At 34.3% G+C, this 21,147-nt stretch overlaps 1 protein-coding gene across 1 annotated transcript in view; it reads left to right on the top strand.

The window, feature by feature from the left end:
• Positions 1-519: 519 nt before the first annotated feature.
• The window catches only part of LOC125231748 (allatotropin-like), a 128,727-nt gene continuing 108,099 nt past the window's right edge, over positions 520-21,147 (top strand). The window contains exon 1 of the mRNA XM_048137314.1: positions 520-664. The gene's annotated coding sequence lies outside the window, so the exon portion shown is untranslated. The remainder of the gene's footprint in view (positions 665-21,147) is intronic.

The raw sequence follows: 21,147 nt of genomic DNA, 5'->3' as shown, positions 1-21,147 counted from the left end.
GCAAAATGGTTTTTGAAATTCGAACTAAGCAATTTCCACAATGTTGTTATTTCAAGGACAAGTTATCTCGATTTATGGGGTTTCACCAGTAAACCCTCGATATTACGGATTTTTCGATTTTTAGGCCCTCGTGTATTAGGTTTGTAGAACGCGTAATTTGTAACTGCTACTCTTGAATTCGAAAAAACTCAAATATGTTGCATTAATGAAAAGAGTCATCAAGTCATGACAGTTAAAATTCGACTATTATCAATCTATTTTTAACCCCCGACGCAAAAATGACGGGGTGTTATAAGTTTGACGTGTCTGTCTGTAGCATCGTAGCTCCCGAACGGATGAACCTATTTAGATTTAGTTTTTTTTTTGTTTGAAAGCTGAATTAGTCGGAAGTGTTCTTAGCCATGTTTCATGATAATCGGTCAGATTTTTTTTGAAATTTAAATTTATGGTTATTTAATGATTGTCTTAGAAAAATTGTCACATACACATTTGGACCACAACCTGCATTACACCTACGCCCGCCTACGCTGGGCGGTCTCGTCTTGGACCAACCCCTACCAGCGCGTATATAAGCGTCAACCCTCCACTGCCGAGGCCACTCTAGTCCCACCTGCGCGTCACTCGCGCCGTGTCCAGTCGCGATAAGTGATTACGACAAACTAAGGTAAGTTCATTTTAGGAACTAAGTTAACTTTTGAGCGTTGCTGACTTTAAAAATACTCATTAGGATTAAATATTTAATAATTGTTTTCAGAAAAAACTTGTGTGAAGAGGTGAAATAAACTTAATGCTACTTAATTGCGTTTTTAACTTTGATGCTCTCGCAGAGTTTTGAAAATATTTACCTAATAATTATTATCATAAGGAAAAATATTTATGCAGGGGTTAAATATTTATTATAGTCGAAAAAAAGGCTATATGAAATAGTGTTCATTAATCGCCTTTGAAAGGTACTTACGGTCTTTAAAAAGGGGGGGATTATGTTGAAAAAAAAAAAAAAAACCTGGCTCTCGTGAATGACCCATGAACCTAGTATTTTTTAGACTGCAATGTAAAAAAGAAGGAAACTTCAAGTCTAAATTTAAGAAAAAAACTGTAACAATATCTGTAAACGTCTGTTTGTTTCTCAAATAAATAAATTAAATTAAAACCATATGGCAACAGGTGAAAAACAAATTGCGCTCATTTTTGGCAAGCAACACTTGTTGCTTGCTTAAACTGTCTAATACTCGTATTATGTGATAAGTACGTTCAGCGTCTGAAGTAAGTATATAAATTAATAGATAGGTACTTACGTATGACAAATGTATTGTTAATTATATAAAACAAATAAATAGACAGGAAAATTTTTAAATGAATATTTTGTAATAATTTAGGAACAAAATATAGAATGATTTATGGCGTATACATATTAGGTAGTAAAATTTAATGTACTTTATAATGTACAGAATTAGTAAAATAATTGTAATTAAATAATAGAACGTTTATTATAAAATGTTTTGATGCGGATTTAACCGTCAATCAAATGCAGAACAAAATATGGGTTTATATTCATGTGTATTACATTATACATAGTCTTGTATCTTATACACCGTGTTTTTTTGTTTTCCGTTAAATTCGGCACGCAGTTAGGTTCATCATCAGGAACCACCCTGTATATCGCTTTTTGTTAAATTCTAAAAAAAAATCCGTTTCCATACATAATAAATGGATTAATTAGTGTGAGAGGACCTTAATCATAACATTAAAGTTATTGTCAAGTGTTTGACGGCACATGTCAAAACAAATATCATTAGGAAATGATAAGGGATGCCACACACGTGTTCAGTAATTAAATAATTTTTTTTAATAATTCGATAACCGTAAGAGTTAAGAGGCTAGTTTCTTAGAGAAATTGATTGTATTTGAACTAAAGAATCTTCCCTTAAAGTTAACGGAATTCAATAAAAACAGGGTGTATACCTACTCTTAAACTACCTAGGTATTTTATCACGCAAAATAGGCACAAGACGTACAATACAAGTATTTTATGGAGGTAACAAAGTCAATTAGAAGATCATCAAACTTATATGTACTTACCTATATTTTTTTAGGTTAATACCTATATAGGTGATTAAAATTTAAATGAATGTGTGTTAATTGTGAAAGTTTTAATGTTATAGTGGTGTTTGAAAGTTTTATTTATAACAGTGACCGTCGGGGTGTCCGCTGACCTGTAAGAAACGTTCCATATAATTATGTATATTATAACATCTATCATTTTGTAATGAGATCAACGAATGCTCTAACCTCCCTGGCCCTCGTACGAGTACATAAGGTTTGAACTTTTACAGGAATAAAAGAAAGTTCTAAATTCAAAAGCACAAAAATTTGCCAGGGATCCAGGAGGCTAATAATAATCAAAATCTTATTTTACTGTTATAAAAATATATTTTTAACTTTAACATATTTATAATCAAATTATCAATCTAGTTACAAAAAGTTATTACAATTAAAATTACCAAAATAATTATAAAAAGTAATTAAGTGATGTGATGCTATTATGAAACTCCCCTTCGGCGCGTTTCATAAACCCACACTTGTGTTTTAATGCCCTTCATTATGCACAGTTGCATAAACTACTATTAAATATTCTACTATTAATTAAGTAGGTAGTCAATTCAATACCGCTCCGCACCGCCTCCGGTGCAAAAGTGCCCTTAAGGCCGTTTTCACATTATCCGATCCGATATCGGATGTGGGAAGGATTTGAATAGAAAAAATCCAAGATAATGTATGTGCGCCTGTAATGTATGGGATATCGGTCCGACATCCGATATCGGATCGGATAATGTGAAAACGCACTTACCGCTCGCGGCTTTACCCCGTTGGATCGCTATGGCCAGCCTTTGCACCAGAAACTTTTAAATTAAAGGAAAAATATGTAGTATGGCCGTCAGACGTTTCTGCCTTATAAAAAAAACAGTTATTACAAGTTCAAAGTATAATGAAATTAACCGCAAATAATTCAAAACTTAATTTCAAATTGGTATTTAATTATTCCTAAACTGCGTCAACACTAACGGCAGTAGTACCTAAGAAAAACTAAGCATCTACATTTTTGCTTCTGTTAGTAAAAACAATTAATTTTGGGCTATTTCACAGATGTCATATATACCATAGATCGTAAACGTATCGCAAACGTATCTACTTAGCGTGTCAAATGAACTCAGTGAAATCCACTGAGTTGTCCGTCTTTACTCGCAGCTTGCAGCTTTCGGGCGTCAATTTTTGTAAGTTGAAGTCAACAAAAACATAAAAAATGCCTCGTTACGTGATATTCAATTGCAACAACACAAAAATTATGAACAATCAAGAGCCTGAGACATATTTAAAATTACAGGCAAGAATCAACTTCAGTACAAAATTTGACACGCTCGGCCCCTATACAAATATATGAATTTGTTTCTTCTATCTAAATTAAGTTCTGTGGGTTATTTCGACTCAAAAACACGACTAACTTTCATCCGGTTCCACCCAGTTTTTCATCAAAATGTTATACAGAGCAAAAGGCAAACATCGCTTTATTGCCTCTTGTCATCTTGTGCTCTCTGCAAATGTAACACATTAGCCACATAACATTTTTCTTATTATGATAGATATCGTCACTACTTTTAAAAAAACTTGTATCTTCGTCTGTCAATGAAAAGAAAATTGTAGTAAGTATGTATGGAATGCATATAGACTTACTGCGTTTTAACTTTGAGGAGCAGCGTGAGATACGAGATTTTTTCAAAAGTAGTGACGATATAAAATAAAATAAATATTGGGGGACACCTTACACAGATCAACCTAGCCCCAAACTAAGCAAAGCTTGTAACTATGGGTGTCTGCACACATTATTAAATTATAGAAAAAACCGGTCAAGAGCGTGTCGGGCCACGCTCAGTGTAGGGTTCCGTAGTTTTCCGTATTTTTCTCAAAAACTACTGAACCTATCAAAAACTGGTTCTATTAGGTTAGAAGCCTGCCAGCGGTCTAACTAACAAACCTAAGGCAGGCCTCGAACCTACTTTCTAATTAAAAATATGGAAAAGATTGCCCACTCTACTAACTCTACTCGGAGATAATTGGTGCAGTGTTAACCCATAAGATAACAATAATTTGATTAACTTTTTTTACCTATATGAACACAGTGGCTTATTAAATATAAATAAAAACAGAAAAATATATAAATTCTATAAAACAATATAAGACATATCAGTATAAGGTACAACGGGACAATTTTGACTGGGGGCAAATACAACAGTTTGCATTATTAATTAGTGTCCAGTGTATGTGTGTGTGTGTGTTATATGTGGCACGCGTGTTCTATGGATACATGTGGAAATCAACTTGATAGTGTAATAATAATGGAAAAAATGGATCAGTTACAATTGTCCCCTAGTCGGGATTTGCCCCGCTGTACCTTACCCGAAGTTTTATAGGTCTCAGATTTAGAAAATTACTACTCTAGTAGTAATAAAATAACTTACTTATCTACTATATCAAATTAGCAATAAATAATCTCAAAAATATAAATCTATAACTTTATTTTAACAAACATACATTAAAACGTAATATTTACGATCTATCTTTTTGCGATACAAGATTCAATTTTCTGTAGACAAAAAAACATTTTCATTTATCCTTTTACTCCGTATTTTTAGCTTCGGATAATAAATACATAATTAAACGATTTAAAAATAATAAAACGAATAAATTTAATGAATAAAAAAAAGCCCTCTTCCTGCTTAATTTATTTAAAGCCAATTATTTAAAAAATACCTGACAGTTTATTTTCGGATTTCGTTTGAATGTTGGCTTTTCAGAAATGTCATCTCAAGACAATCCGTTTTTAGTTATGATTATACCTAGATATTTTTCTGGCACGAACGTCACGTTTTAAGTGCTTGACAAAATAAAAACATCGACAATCCTTTCATCGATAAAATAGCCTTACATAAGGTTAATAATTACCCCTAATAATAACCTCTGAAATCTTGAATAATAATGTAAGAACTTATGTAAAGTATTAAAATACGGTTCGTTTTATTATTATTGTCCATTTTTTTTTTCAAACATGTGACATTTGTATAAAACATTAATGTTATATACACCTAAATTCAAGCCTATATTCCCTAAACGGGGTAGGCAGAGCTCATGAAACTACTCAAGATCCAGCACCACGGCAACAATTAATGACATTAATTATAATAATTATTTAGTTAACCAAAATGAAAAAAGTACGATTTCGTTCCAAAGGTGATAGTTTTTCGGAACTTATGTGTCAATATTTGCCAGTCGCTTTTCGGTGAAAAAAACATCGTATTTCATGAATTTGTTTTTCGCTTTCGTAAAAACTGTGCCTACGCCAAATCTTGGCTTAATCAAAGCCCCCAGGCTCCCACCGTGGCAAATGCCGAGATAACGCAAGGAGGATGATGATGAATTATTTTTAACCAAAATGAAAAAAAATTGTATGATAACAAAAAAATCTTTGTTTTTTTTTTCTTGCAAACCAATCGTACTACTATTAAGTGTAAGTAACTATAGAAAAAAAAAAACAGCTTCTAATCATTAAAGGGCATTTTTTCTTCCCTTATCCTGCTACGGCCTTTGAAAGTAACCTTCCATCGAAGCTTGTTAGTTAAATTACAGATTTTAGCAATAAAACCTTCCATTGAGCTTTATTTTATCCGGTCCAACATTCATTAAAACGTGGTTAGGTTATTGAATATTAATGGAAGGTCGGAATCCAAAATCTGTATTGATCAATGGACACTCGTATCCTAATAATCTGGTATACCTGTATTTTGTCTAATTGAAATCCAATTTTTATTGTAATTGGTCTACAAATATTCATTTTTTTACTCAGGATTTCCTAATTTCCTATGGTCTCTTGTACAATAAATTTGAGATTAATATTATAAGCTTGGTTGTGCCAGTGTGCTTCAACACGTATATCATACAACAGTTTAGGAAATAAAATATACATTTTTTTCGGTTGTATGAAAATTCGTTCTCCCACGGTACCCGTGTATTTACGTGTGTGAAGAAAGGGATCACTTTCAAATTATTCTTGGAATGCGTACTTTCTAACCAATAAATACACCTTAAACGTTTATGCACAGCAGGGCCTCAGACTAACTACATAAAAAAATTGAGGATATATTTATTTAAACGAACACAATAAAAATTACACTCATAATTTTGAATTAAAGCGGGTCTTTGGGCCGGTTGCACCAAACCGTCTGTCACCGCTAAAGTATTCGGTAAATTTTATTTCCCCTCACTAGCTTGGAAACACGTGTTTTGTCCTTTAATACCAGCGGGTAAAAACGCATTTTATCCACTAGTGGGTAAAGTAATTTGACCTTGAATAAAGTCAAATTAACTGCTTTAAAATTTATAAAAGTAGGTGAATCTAGTAATAAAGACGATTTACGTACCACCTGTAGAACTACTGGAAGCAGTGATAAACGCATTTTTTGCGTTGTAGTTTCCTCGCTATAGTGAGGGGAAACGTTTTGTGTTACACTCGGGTGCAAATGTATTTTACTTCTCGTGTGTTAAAAAACTCGCATGTTCAGGATTCTATTCTCGAACCACTCGCTTCGCTCGTGGTTCAACTATAGCATCCTTTCACTTGCTCGTTTTTCAATTCCACACTCGGCGTTAAAATACAACTTTGCCCCCTTGTATAACAAATAACTATTTCTCAAACATGCAATGAAATATTGTCTTTACGTTCCTTAAAATGGGCTGGGAAGTATCGCTTTTTGGGCGCAAGAACTCGAGAGGACTGTAAAGGGATTTCATATTATTTTTCAGGCCTAGGCCTGCAAAGTAACTTTTTTTTATAAAATATTGTCCTTTAGAGCATTTTTTTTTATTTCATTGTATGTTTGAGAAAAGCACTATACATGCCTCGGCGTGAAAACGGATTCCCGGCCTCGTATCCCTATCCGGCCTCGCTCGCACGCTCGCTCGGCCGTATATACCCACTTGGCCGGAAATCCTCCTTTTCCCGGCCTCTGATGTAATGTACGTTTATACTTTACAGACGTAGTGCGAAAAAATTTCGAGTTTTTACTAAGCTCGAGTTATTTTATTTATAAACTGTTTAGTTATTGGTGCTAATTGTGTCACATGATGGAAAGTGAGGACAAAAAGTATTACAGATATGCATTATTTTTGTATGTTTGAAAGCAATGCAAGAAAACTGAAATTCATAGATCAAAAATATCACTGGTTACCGGACTTCAGACTGACATTCTGATATTTCTGATACACTTTTATTGATTGAGATCGATAAATTCTTCGTTTCTGAAAATTCAAATGTGTTTATAATATACTAGCTTTTGCCCGCGGCTTCGTTCGCGTTAGAAAGAGACAAAAAGTAGCCTATGTCACTCTCCATCCCTTCAACTATATCCACTTAAAAAATCACGTCAATTCGTCGCTCCGTTTTACCGTGAAAGACGGACAAACAAAGGGACACAGGCACTTTCCCATTTATAATATTAGAATGGCTGAATCTCTCACATTTAAAGTCAGTTCTGTGTTTATTCTGAGTCAATGCGTCATGTACAATATGAACCTTTTTGTCAGATTCTTTGTTAGAATTTCGTATGGGAAGAACCTTATCTCACTTGAAGTATATATGCTTATATTATAGCCCAGGGCTTGTTTTTCTAATACAGGTTATATACAGTTTCGAAGTGCCGAAACTTTTAGTCTTACGGATATCGCAATAGTTCATAGTTCAGGGAAATATAAACAGCTAACTTAAGTATAATATTTCGGGTTTCAGAGCATAAATGGTTCTTATATATTAAAATAAATAAATATTATAGGAAATTCTTACACAGATTGACTGAGGCCCACTGTAAGCTCAAGAAGGCTTGTGTTGTGGGTACTCAGACAACGATATATATAATATAAATACTTATATACATAGAAAACATCCATGACTGAGGAACAAATATCTGTGCTCATCACACAAATAAATGCCCTTACCGGGATTCGAACCCGGGACCACGGCGTAGCAGACAGGGTCACTACCGACTGCCGGTCGGTCGTCAAATAATTCTCAAAATTGGTAATAATTCTCAAAATTTGACGTAGATCTACACTAGTCTTTACGAAAGCGACTGCCATCTGACTTATCAACCCTGAGGGAATCATTTCGGTTATCTTTCAACGTTTTCCTTCACCGAAAAGCGATTGGATAAATGTAATGACATTTCGTACTATCACAGTGTAATAAAGAGTACTATCGTACGGTATGGCCACTCCCGCTCCCCGCTGAAAGCGCCGCCCACCCCCTCTCGGTTACCTCACAGTTACCGCCTGTCAAAAACGCGAACAGTTGACCTGTCATATTTCACTCATACAAGCATGGTACGCGTTCACCTACACGAGCTTAGACTGTGTGCTAGGGAAAGTAGGAACGCGCCTCTTTCATATATTTAATCGCCAGTGTTCGAGGTGTGGTACTATTACGAAAAACTCATAACCTACTCCTGTAAAAAATAAATATTAACGTAAGTATATCAAAATAACATTTACCCGCAAGCATACAATTTTACTTTTAACTCAGTTACTTATTCACGATATAACCGAAGGGTCATTACAGAGTATCTTGTTGACAGAGACATTTGACATGTTGCGAAATTGAATTAGGGATAAATAAACTGTCTAAAATGATATTTCAGAGAATTCACTTCTGAGTATAAATATTGTTTGGGCTTTGACATAATTTGTGATTGTATAAAATATTGGATAATACAGTAAGGTACAGCGGGGCAAATCTCGACTGGGGGACAAATGTAAATGATCCATTTTTTCCAACAATGTCTTGCATTATTAAATAGAGTATCCACCGGTAGGCGTGTTCAGTGGATACATGTAGAACTCAACATCATAGTGTAATAATAGAAAAAGGATTAGTTACAATTGCCCCCCAGTCGAGATTTGCCCCACTGTACCTTATGCATGTGATTTAATATAATTATGTTTCATGAAATAACTAGATTTTATTTAGAACTATTTCGTAGCCTTTCATAGGGTTTTGTACAGAAAGCATAAAATCAATTTAAATTAGGTAGGTACGTACTTTATAATTCTTTTTATACCACGTCGGTGGCTAACAGGTATACGGCCCGCCTGATGGAAAGCGGTCACCGTAACATATGGACGCCTGCAACTTAAAGGGTGTCACATGCGCGTTGCCGACCCAATTAGACACTTCTTATAATAACTCTTTTCTTATAATAACATGAACTAATAAAATATTATAAACTAGGTAAATTAAACTAACGCCGTGGCTTGCGTGGGCGACGGTCGCGCGATGGTCGCGCGACGGCGATGCGACGCATACGAAATCAAACCTTATCGATATGGAAGTATGAGACGCGACGGCGACGGTCGCTCACGCAAGACACGGCGTAAAACTAAATAACCTAACAATTTTTTTATAAACTTAAAACAATAACTAATAACAATAACTCGTTGAGACGGTTAGCTACGGTAACGATATGAGCGAAAGCGATTTTAACGTAGGCTTTGCTCTTAGCTAACCATCGGTAGCCTTTAAGTATGCCCTTGTAATAAGGATTACAAATGTACAGCTAACAGTGTTGTCGATGGTGCCCTGAGTTATTGCGCTCATAGACAGCATCTCATATGTTTATTTGTGCAAACACTGCTCACTGCTCAGATTTTGGTTTATTTTTTTACCGCGAATATTAAATTTGATTATATGTGTCAAGAGCAGGGTTCTCGATTAACGATAGATATGTGACTTTCCATAAACAAAGGGGCCTTAATGTTTCAAGTGTAACAAGACCGGTCTGGCGCAGTCGGTAGTGACCCTGCCTGCTGCGCCGCGGTCCCGGGTTCGAATCCCGGTAAGGGCATTTATTTGTGTGATGAGCACAGATATTTGTTCCTGAGTCATGGATGTTTTCTATGTATATAAGTATTTATATATTAAATATATCATTGTCTGAGTACCCACAACACAAGCCTTCTTGAGCTTACCGTGGGCCTCAGTCAATCTGTGTAAGAATGTCCTATAATATTTATTTATTTATTTATTTAACAAGAGACCTTTTCATCTGAAATATAAATACGTCTTTATTGCAAATGAACATATGGACCTTTTAGGCATGGAACGACACATATACACAAGATAATTTATTTTTTTATTTGATTGTATTTGCACACAAAACAGATGATGAGTAATGAATTCGTTTAAACTTAAGATGATCTAAAAGTTAATTTGTACGAGTATCAAGATACGAGCTAATTTTGTTTTTATTGTAAGAGACAATGTGGTACCTATTATTCGAAAGCGTCACGTATTATATGTCTATAAGTTACTTAACAGACACTAACAGGTAGGTACTTAATTAGGTACTACTTTTTCATGAAGCTAAGTAAATGGTATTTTTTAATTAAATACCTTACTCGTACTTGTCAGAAGCTTAAAGTTACCTAGTTAATAAACTTTATTTTACGAATAATAGTCAAATATGATTTCTAAAATTGTTATTTTAAACATATACAACGTCGCAATACAATTATTTAAACTAAAATCTGCCGTTTTAATCAATTTAAATACGATTTTAAGCCTCATTGACTTTGTACGTTTCCCCTTAGGAGTAAATGTAACCAATGTTGTTCCTTTAAATGCCTCCCCTGTTGTGTTTCGCAGAGAACTTAATTAAAGAATGGCAATTCACTCTAGAAACTAAACATGGCTACTTAGAATTCTTGGAATGGGGTAGTAGTGTAGGCACAGATTATTAATAAGTTACTAACGTAACAGATCCTTCACTTGCCCGCAAAACGACAAATACCTACGCTTTATTTAACTAATACTAATAAGTTACTACGTAAAACTCAGAAGATTAGTAGGTACGTGCCACGCGACTACACAGGCGGTCGCGTGGCGCCTCTCGTTTACTTGTTACCTCGAGGCAACTGCTAGCGGGTAGGTACTTAACGCACGACCGCGAGCGAGTGACGTAGGCCTCCCTATCGCACTATTAGTAAGTGCGATAGGGACGGCCAGATGTTTTATCATTTATCGCGCGACCATGCTTCCCGTGCTGGTATAGGTATACGAATTATTAGGTTCCTACTCTGTTCTATAAACTTATTTTTTTAATATTATGACGACTTTCCGGTTTCCGATGGAACTGAAAATTTATTTACAGTACAAAAGGTGCCGTTTTCCGCAAAAGTACCTACGCTACGTTAGCACATTACTTGTTAGGTCAACTTCAAAGGGCTTACGATGAAACACGTCGTAAAATACACGTGCTAACTCGTATCGATTTGAAACATTTATTTTGAACGTGTTTTGATTTATCGAAGTTCGTTTCGATTTTCCTCTTTTCTGTACTTGTATCGATTTTTTTGTGTAAACTCTTACGATATCAGACATACTGAATTTCTCCTACGTGAAAATCTAAACATAAAATAAATATCCTCTTGACTTAATAATAATAATGGTTTAACAGTTGAAAAACTCCAAACTTTGTATTCTGAAAAAAACAACACTTCAAAGGCCCTTAAAACGATAAATTTTCGAGCAGTTTAACGAAATTGAAAAACATGGGAAAAGTTTCACAGTAAATGTTGAATTATGTTTCAATGAACAGGGTCGGCTTATCACTGCTTTGACGGAATGAAATTGAAAGGAAACGGAAAATTTTGATCGATACTTCAAGTTTTTATATTATAGGAAAAAATGGAAAAATACACGCTTCCGCCGGGATTCGAACCCGCATCAAACTCGAACTCGCATCAACCGCAGATTAGGAGTTACTCTGAACTACCATAGATCGAGCAAACGTATCTACTTAGCGTGTCAAATGAACTCAGTGAAATCCACTGAGTTGTCCGTCTTTACTCGCAGCTTGCAGCTTTCGGGCGTCAATTTTTGTAAGTTGAAGTCAAACAAAACATAAAAAATGCCTCGTTACGTGATATTCAATTGCAACAACACAAAAATTATGAACAATCAAGAGCCTGAGACATATTTAAAATTACAGGCAAGAATCAACTTCAGTACAAAATTTGACACGCTCGGCCCCTATACAAATATATGAATTTGTTTCTTCTCTCTGAACCAATTTTTGATAAATTTCATTAACCGACTTCGAAAAAAGGAGGAGGTTCTCAATTCGACTGAATGTTTTATTTTTTTTTAGTGAAGATTCACTTTCGAAAATAAATCTAAAGAATATTGGCGTAAATTGACAATAATTTATAGAGTCTATTATTATTGATGAATTGGGGTTTTGGTCAATTAATTCAAACGGTGATAAAGGTACAATAATCAAATAATAAAATCTTTGTAAGCTTAAGTCTACGCAAATTAATAATTTAAAGAAAACTAGTTCCCATGCATACAAAGCTCAAAATCTAAAACAAAACAATACCTTAATTATTTATATTATTACATAACTATGTCTCATGTGAAAAATAAACACAGTTTTCTCAAATCCTTTGCACTAGCAATGAAAGTAAATACCTATGGCACGTATTTAACCGGGCGACAAAATAACCATAGAAATAGGTATCAAAAACAATAGTTTGGCGACTAAAATGGGGCCTCAAAATATTTCAATATGAGGTAGCATTTTTATGTCATTACGGCTACGGTTTATTCAGACGCGAGTACCAACTATTTATTTGGCAACTGAATTATTATATTGGAAACAATTTAAGAAATACAGTTTAATAGGAAAACGGCAGTCTATTAATATAAAATATACAGTTCTTTTAAAATATTTATATATGTATTTATATTTTGACGCATAGGTTTCTCTTTTTTTAGCAGTTCTTTAAAAAACTACTAATATAGATGCTTATTATCCAATGGAATACGTAAGATCTTCATTAATTATTTACTTTGTTTATTCGGTAAATATTCGGTAATGCAACCGAATAATTCGGCCGAATACGAACAATTAAAAATTTGCCGAATATGCCGAATACCGAATATTTACCGAATATTCGGCCCATCTCTAGTTAAGACACTAATAGAACTAAGATCCACCGTAGACCGACCGCATCATCACTTACCATCAGATGTGATCGTGGTCAAACGTCTACCTAATCATACAAAAAAAAAGATGTCGAGTATTCGCGTATACTTAGAATATGGCCTAGGGTACCTAATATGTACAGTAACGCATTTGGCATAGATAAGCGCTTTACTTCAACTACATTATGTAAAGTGACGAATGCTCTATCCGCGATAACCGCTAAACGACCTCTGAAAGTTATTGGGCCACGGATGGCCTACTAAAAGTACTAAAACTTTATGTCACTTGGGCCTTCTTAACTCCACTATTTAATTTTGGTATGATCACGGACTTTAATAGGGTCATTATTTCAAGGGGTTCTAAAAATGTTCAAAAACAAAAATGCTCTTTTTGATTAGTTTTTTGTTTATTATGGATGTAATCAGATATACAAATGAGAGTTTTAATGGTGTTAGAGATCAAAAATAATTATTTATGTAAAAAAAACTCAAAAAACTATATTTGGTGGTAACGAAAGTGACCACGATGACCACGAAAAATACCACTTAATCAGATTTTAAGCCTTATACATATATAATAGAAATTACAGTTATAACATGATTTAGGAACCATCGATTGCAATCAGTCAGGTAGCAATGAACTTGACATAAACATTGCACGTTCATTAACACTTTCGCTACCAAGAACCCGACTGTCGGGCACACCGCTCGTAGAAGCGTAGCCGATTACATGGGTTTCCCCGTATGTAGCGAAAATGTCGTAGCGCCGCGTACAGCCCGGTTTCGAAAGTGTTAAAAAAAAATAACTTGCTCACGAAAGTGACGAATTCAAATCATCACTTTAGTTACCCAACTTAGTCTACGCCTTAACGTCTGAATTTAATCACTGTCATTTAATCTAATATTATTTTAAATATGTTACCTACTATTTTTAGATCGGTATGGTATGTATATTGTATACTTTCATATCAAACATTCAGACTTTCAGTTGAATTGTCACTTAGATGATTTTCGAATAAGGTTTTTCCGAGTAAACGTTTTCCTGTGATCGCGTTGTTCCAGATTTACGGTGTATTTGTTTAATAAGCTTATTTTTTGCTATCGTCTCTTTTTGCCAGCAGATATCTATAGATATGGATGTCTTCTACCCCTAAATAAAACTTAACTATGTCTTCTCTAATCTAAGTTTACTAATCGATTTCTTTTTTCCTTGGGAATCTTGTTTTGATCTCCATATTATTTCCTTTTCAAGCTTTTCTTTGCTCTTGTAAATTGTTTTTTTTTTCTCTTATCTGTCATTTAATTGCCAATATAGTGTCTAATATTTGCACCTTTCTTCTTAAATAGTCGACATAATCGTGTTTTAATTTTCTGCGATTTCTGAGAGTCGCTTTTTTACCCGCAGACGCGCGCGAAGGGGACGGGTTATGTTCTGATATTTCACTTGAAGGTGGCGTTTCTTCTCTAATAATTTTTTTAGTATCTTTTGCTTGTTTTGCTTAATTCTATCCCTGTAACGTTTAGATCAATCCCTCCGGTTTTTTTGCGTAGCTTTGTTCACGAGAAGTAATTAACTTCTCGTGAACACAGCTATGGTATTTAAACGGTATTTTTTTTAAAATAATAATCCATTTTCTTTTGTTATTTAATCTCTTACTCTAGCTTACAACCTTACTTCTGCTATGAATGACATTGGTATCCGTTTAAATTTTTTCAGACATTTTGGCATAATTGAGCTGTAAAACTTATTTTATAAATTAAATCTCCAAAATACTAATATTTACTACTTCGTACTATTTCTACATATAAGTAGGTGTCACACATGTTAAAGTATTATGAGCATATATCTTACAAAGAACTTTAATTTAATAATTAAATTTAACAAATTCATCTCCCGATGCATCATTTTCGTGGTCAAAAGTCACTTTCGTGTCCGACCACGAAAGTGACTTCTGACCACGAAAGTGACGGATCACGAAAGTGACGACCACGAAAGTGACGATAGTCTGCTTTGACGGATTTATACTGAATAGTTTTTAAGTTATAACGGAATTACATGGTCGACGTGTAAATTAACCCCAGAAAGCATGAATTAAGCATATTAATATAATTTAATAATTAAACACGTACCTAAACTTAAGTCAACAAAAGTGACGCACGATCTAAAACACAGACTTGACAAGATACAATATTATTTTATTACTCATAAATGATGTCCGTCATCGGTGTCCAACTATTTACCAAACTTTTGACGCAGAGTATCGGTGTCGCTAATATTTAAAAAACGTATAAATACTTCGATGTGACCAGTTTTTTTGCCAAAAGATTTTGGGTATTGAAAGTGAGTGGGTATGATGACTACGTATTTTCGATTAAAAATGTGTGTAAATTTTCGTATATTTTGGCCACCGAAAACGCTGTTGATGTCGATGTAGTGATGTCATGAAATTCGAATCTTACTGCATGTCAAAACTATCAATGGCATATTGAACTTTATGCCCTCATACTTAAAAAGTCAGAAAATGTTGTTTTCTGAATAGAATTCAGTTCTGATCAGCACAGAAAATCTATAGATTGACATGTCTGTGTTGTTTTAGCCTGATTGCGTAAAAGTATACTCTAAAAATATTTTTTGCTGGTTTTATAATTTTCTTTTCATTGACAGACGAAGATACAAGTTTTTTTTAAAGTAGTGACGATATTACGATTATACATCGTGTCGATTTCATACGGGCGAATAATGTATCCAGTTATAGTATCTGATCATACGAATCGTATAGGATAATCATTTTGTTAAGTAAAAAGAATTATTAATTAAGAGTAATTAATTTTTTAAATATAACCAAGCCACAATGTACGCCGACCAATTTAATGTCAAATGACATAAACGTCATATCGTAATGACGGTTAGGAAGGTACGCTAATTGATGTGGACGTAATGCATTCTAAATTATTACCTATGTATGAAAAAAAAAATCTCATCTATTTAAAGAAAAAATGTAGTTAGGCTCCTTAGGTCCGTTACTAATCGTTATTAAGATATTCGCCTGTATGGAATACACACGCTGTATGTGTATCTGTTTTCTTTTAGTATGAAAGTCGTCAAAGAAATTTTCAGTGTTCAGTTATATAATTAGCTAACACAAATATGTTAGAAACTAATTTTATTACAAATTAATATTTTGTGTCTTTTTCTTTCTTTCTTTCTTCATTCATTAATTTAGAGATCAAACGTTTTTAGGGTTCCGTACCAAAGAGGTACAAAAGGAACCCTTATGGTGCGATCTGTCCGTCTGTCTGTCTGTTTTTTCCTATGTTTATAAAACTGATAAATATGTCTTGTGATGTTGATACTTATTAAAGACGTAACGACCAGGTAGTTTATAGTCCTACGCATTCATATTTTAATCAAGTATTTGTCTGAAATAAATTCTAATGAACAAGGCAACTTTGTTACCTACTACTTTTGCTCTAAAATTAAAAATGAAACCTTACGAAACAACTCTCGAAAAACTTTTGCAGTTAGTATGAAAATAAAAGATCGTAGGTACTTGATTCTTAAACTTTTTAAACGTATACAATAAACAGAAATAAACTTCTAACCACTTCTAACCTTTTATATATTTCCGAATTTAGATTTGGAATAAAGTTCATACGATTATGTAACGTCAATATCGTCTTCTATACACAAATATATTCATTTCTGAGCATTTCTTTTTTTTTGCCAATAATTTTTTTTTATTGTTTTAGGGAATTTTAGGTCAATTGTACTCAGAATCACGAGTACTTTCAATCTCACTGGGAGACAAAAAGTGTCCCAGAATTTCCATACATTTTTGATACTTTCCTCTTTTGTTACCCCATACAACATGTACGGAAAATGGTAACAAAATAAGAAAAAATCGTATGGGACATTTTTTTAACTACTAGGATTGAAAAGGCTAGTAATTCTGAGTAGAAATAGCATTTTTTTTTAAATATCACACTTCATAAAAGTGGCAAAAAAAAAAAGAAATGCTCTCTGCGACTCACGCGAGATTGGTAAAGCATTTTATTTTTTCACGCAGAAATAATAAATCACACTTTCCTAGAAAGAAAAATAGATAGCATTAAATCCATATTATCCTCCTTGCATTATCCCGGCATTTGTCGCGGCCCATGGGAGCCTGGGGTCCGCTGTGACAACTAATCCCAAGACTTGGCGTAGGCACTAGTTTTACGAAAGCGACTGCCATCTGACCTTCCAACCTAAGGGTAACTAGGCTTTATTGGAATTAATCCAGTTTCCTCACCATGTTTTCCTTCATCGAAAAGCGACTGGCAAATATCAAATGACATTTCGCACATAAGTTCCGAAAAACTCATTGGTACGAGCCGGGGTTCGAATCCGCGACCTCTGGATTGAAAGTCGCACGCTCTTACCGCTAGGCCACCAGCGCTTCATATCCCTATCTAGAATTTTTTTTTATTATCTTCACCTGAATCTGGTGTCTGGTAATTGATTTATCAATATAATAAACAAAATATTCTTATAATAATATTATGTTTAACTGTATCTAATAAAAGAGCTAGTGGTTTAGCGGTAAGAGCGTGCTACTTGAAATCCGGAAGTCGCGGGTTCGAACTCCGGCTCGTACCAATGAGTTTTCGGAATGTATGTGCGAAATGTCACTTGATATTTGCCAGTCGCTTTTCGGTGAAGGAAAACGTCGTGGGAAATCAGATTAATTCTAATAAGGTCTAGTTACCCTTCGGGTTAGAAGGTCAGATGGCAATCGCTTACGTAAAACTAGTGCCTACGCCACGCCATATCTTGGGATTCGTTGTCAAAGCGGACCCCAGGCTCCCATGATCCGTGGCGAATTCCGGGATAACGCGAGAAGAACAACGACATTTAACTGTATCTAATAATATTATAAGATATTGAGGGTGTTCACCACCCCGTGGGTGTGTAGAAGTCGACTGTGGGATATGGGTTAAATTGTGGCGTAGGCGAGAGGCTGGCAACCTGTCACTGCAATGTCACAATTTCGTTTTCTTTCAACCCCTATTTGCCAAGAGTGGCACTGAAACTTGAGCAGTTCATGTGCTCTGCCTACCCCTTTATGGGATACAGGCGTGATTGTATGTATTCAGTTATTTCAGATAGAACCTACACTAACGAATATCTTGTTAGGGAACGTTTCTTTTGTATATCAGATTAAATGTAGGAACTTACTGAAAGTTAGGGTAATTAGATAACTTGTTAGCCACCTTGTATGTGTGACTTGTGGAAAGTTATAACTACAGATATTCTTTTTACTTTTGCGTAGTGATGTCTGAAATATTTTAATCGATGAAAAATAGTATTTTATACAATCGTGATATAATACAAAGCTTTTCAGTCGAGTATACCATGTTTAGGCCACGAAGCTTGCTGAGTGGCCTAATAGTTCGGTACGAGAGTGAAAAGCTTAATTATATCACTATTGTATACAATACTTTTTCTATGAGTCATCATTTTCATCATCAATGGACGAAAAATATCATCATTCAAGTTCAAATTAATGTTAATAGCGTCGTTCACCGTTGTATCAACATCGAATTACCTAAGCAACCAATTGTTTATAATACCCGTCTCTGATTGGTCGATACGCGATAGATTAAAAAAAAATGTGTTTCAGATGCAGAAAAATTTGCCAGGTATCGCAAATCAGTATAGAACTTGTATGAAGTTCTATTTTTGAATTTATTTCAGTTAACTAAAGTGAAGTGTAATGAAATATTATAGTTGACTAAGTGTCAAAGACTATCAAACACTGAAAAATCAGCACATATAGTTTAGTCTGTGGTGTCCTAATTGACAGATTAAAGTCGACGAGTAGAAAAAAATATTTTTATTAATATGTATTTAGCAGAGAATGCATGCTGCATTATACATACTTAGGTACCTTAATTGTGTTTCTTACTTTGAGTCAAAAACGTTAGGATTAATCAAGAACGATTTAATACTGGACTGACAAAGCCCATACAAAAAGGCGTACAACTGAAATGTATGGGCCTTTAAGGCTTAAAACTAGATGGCGCTGTTCGCAGCCTGGAAGTGGCCAAAATCATATTTTCCCCAAATATTTTTGCTTGTTTTCATTTTTTATAACAAATGACATATTTCTTTATTTTAAAATCATGATATCACGTCAATACACATTTTGAAAAAAAAAAATATATAAAATAAATTTGTAGGCATCATCAGTGTAGTTATGATAGTATTTAATAGATGGCGCTAAAAAATCGAGGTACGATTCGTAGTATGAAGTATGTAAATCCTATATAAATACTGCTTGGGATTAATAAACCTTTTTGAAGAAGAAAGTTTTAACAGGCCAATCAGGTTAACTTTTGAAAATATTCTTCAGAGACATTTTTGCTTATACGGGCATCAAGGAAATACGCATAACTTTTGAACCCCTTGATATTATGCATACAATATATAACAAGCAAGCGGGAGATACGGACTAACAGTCCAATTTTAAGTTACACTGATATCATTTGATTAGAGCATATTATGTAAAGGATATCTTGAATGTCGTGCATTTCACTCGCACTTTCCCGTGGCCGTATTGGTGCGGGCGAGCCTAGGGTTGCAAAAAACATTTTTTTTTGGCTTGAAAAAAAAATACCGTGAAATTAAAGAAGGTTTTTTCTGGAATATGTTTTTTTTTAAAGTACGAACTCTCAAAATTTGCAAAGAAGTAAGTAATTTTATACGGTTTTTTTTATATTTTATGTTAACTATTAAACGATTTTAAATTTAACGACTTTAATTTCTGGTTTTATAAAACTAACATTTACGAAATCTGTAGTAGGTAGTTAATGTAGTTATTGTTTTTTACTGTTGGCAATACCGCCGCCTCTCCACGCTCCAGCCACATCGTGGATTCCCCAATAAGCCTTTGTATACTGAATGTTTATCGAATTAAAAATTTACTTTTATTGTTATTGAAACGTTATAAATCACGAAAATACTTTGTTCATCTGAAAAAAAAACGATATTTAGATAAAAAAACAAATGTTTTTTTTTTCATAATTCTGAAAAAAAAAAAAACGCTTGTTTTTTTCTATTTGGATGTTGTACGTTTGGATTGGCCTGTTAGGTCAGATTCGGTGCTTTATTAAGTATCTCATGAATACACAATTAATTGGTATTGTAAGGGACTTTTTATTTTACATAAACTGGGTACGGAGACCCACCATTTGTATTTAGTAATACCTACTGATATAAAAGCGACCTCATTTTAACGAAAGCGATTTTCAGTTTTTAATCCCTGCCTCCGAAGATGAATATCACAGCTTCGATTCCCAGATATTTACATTATGAGCGTCTATTGTTCTGAACTAAGTATTGATATTGTCTCTGAATAGTTACTTTGAACTATCTTTTTGATGATTGAAAAAGATGCTGTTTGTTTACTCTGGGTACAAAATAAATAAGTGTCGAATTGTTTGGTACTTTTAAGGCCACGGTCACATGGCGATTATTCGATTCGATATTTTCTTCGTATATTTTCTTCGTTCACACGATGCTAAGTCCAATTTGATTTTTCTCGTATGCAATCGTCAATCCGTCGTCCATCATGACATTCGCCAATGACGTCACAAACACAACGCACCTATACGAGAAACCAGTGTGTCTGTGTGAACGAATCAACGTAAATATCGCATTCGATATAGTCGCTGCGAGAATCTCGCATCTCCGGTGGCAAGACCCTACGGTATACGGTAAAAAATATGCCTAGAACATGAGATTTTCTCGCATGGACGTCGTGTGACCGATTTACAGAGTTGCCGTAAAAAATTTACTGTCACTACGATATTCGAAAAATTCTCGTACACACGGTATACGAGAAAAATTGCCTATGTGAACGTAGCCTAACAGGGGATCTAGCCTCGTGTCTTCCTTTTTCCTATAATGAAAGGAGTCCCTTCTTTTATTATACAACTAATGTCTACATTTCAGGTTCATGCACTTATTTCAGGAAAACTAATAAGCAAACACAATATACGTTCATGTCGTATTTTCCAGA

This window comes from Leguminivora glycinivorella, chromosome 12, assembly GCF_023078275.1.
Source record: "Leguminivora glycinivorella isolate SPB_JAAS2020 chromosome 12, LegGlyc_1.1, whole genome shotgun sequence".
Lineage (NCBI taxonomy): Eukaryota > Metazoa > Arthropoda > Insecta > Lepidoptera > Tortricidae > Leguminivora > Leguminivora glycinivorella.
The sequence above is the reverse complement of the archived record's forward strand: the minus strand, read 5'-3'. Positions and strand labels throughout refer to the sequence as shown.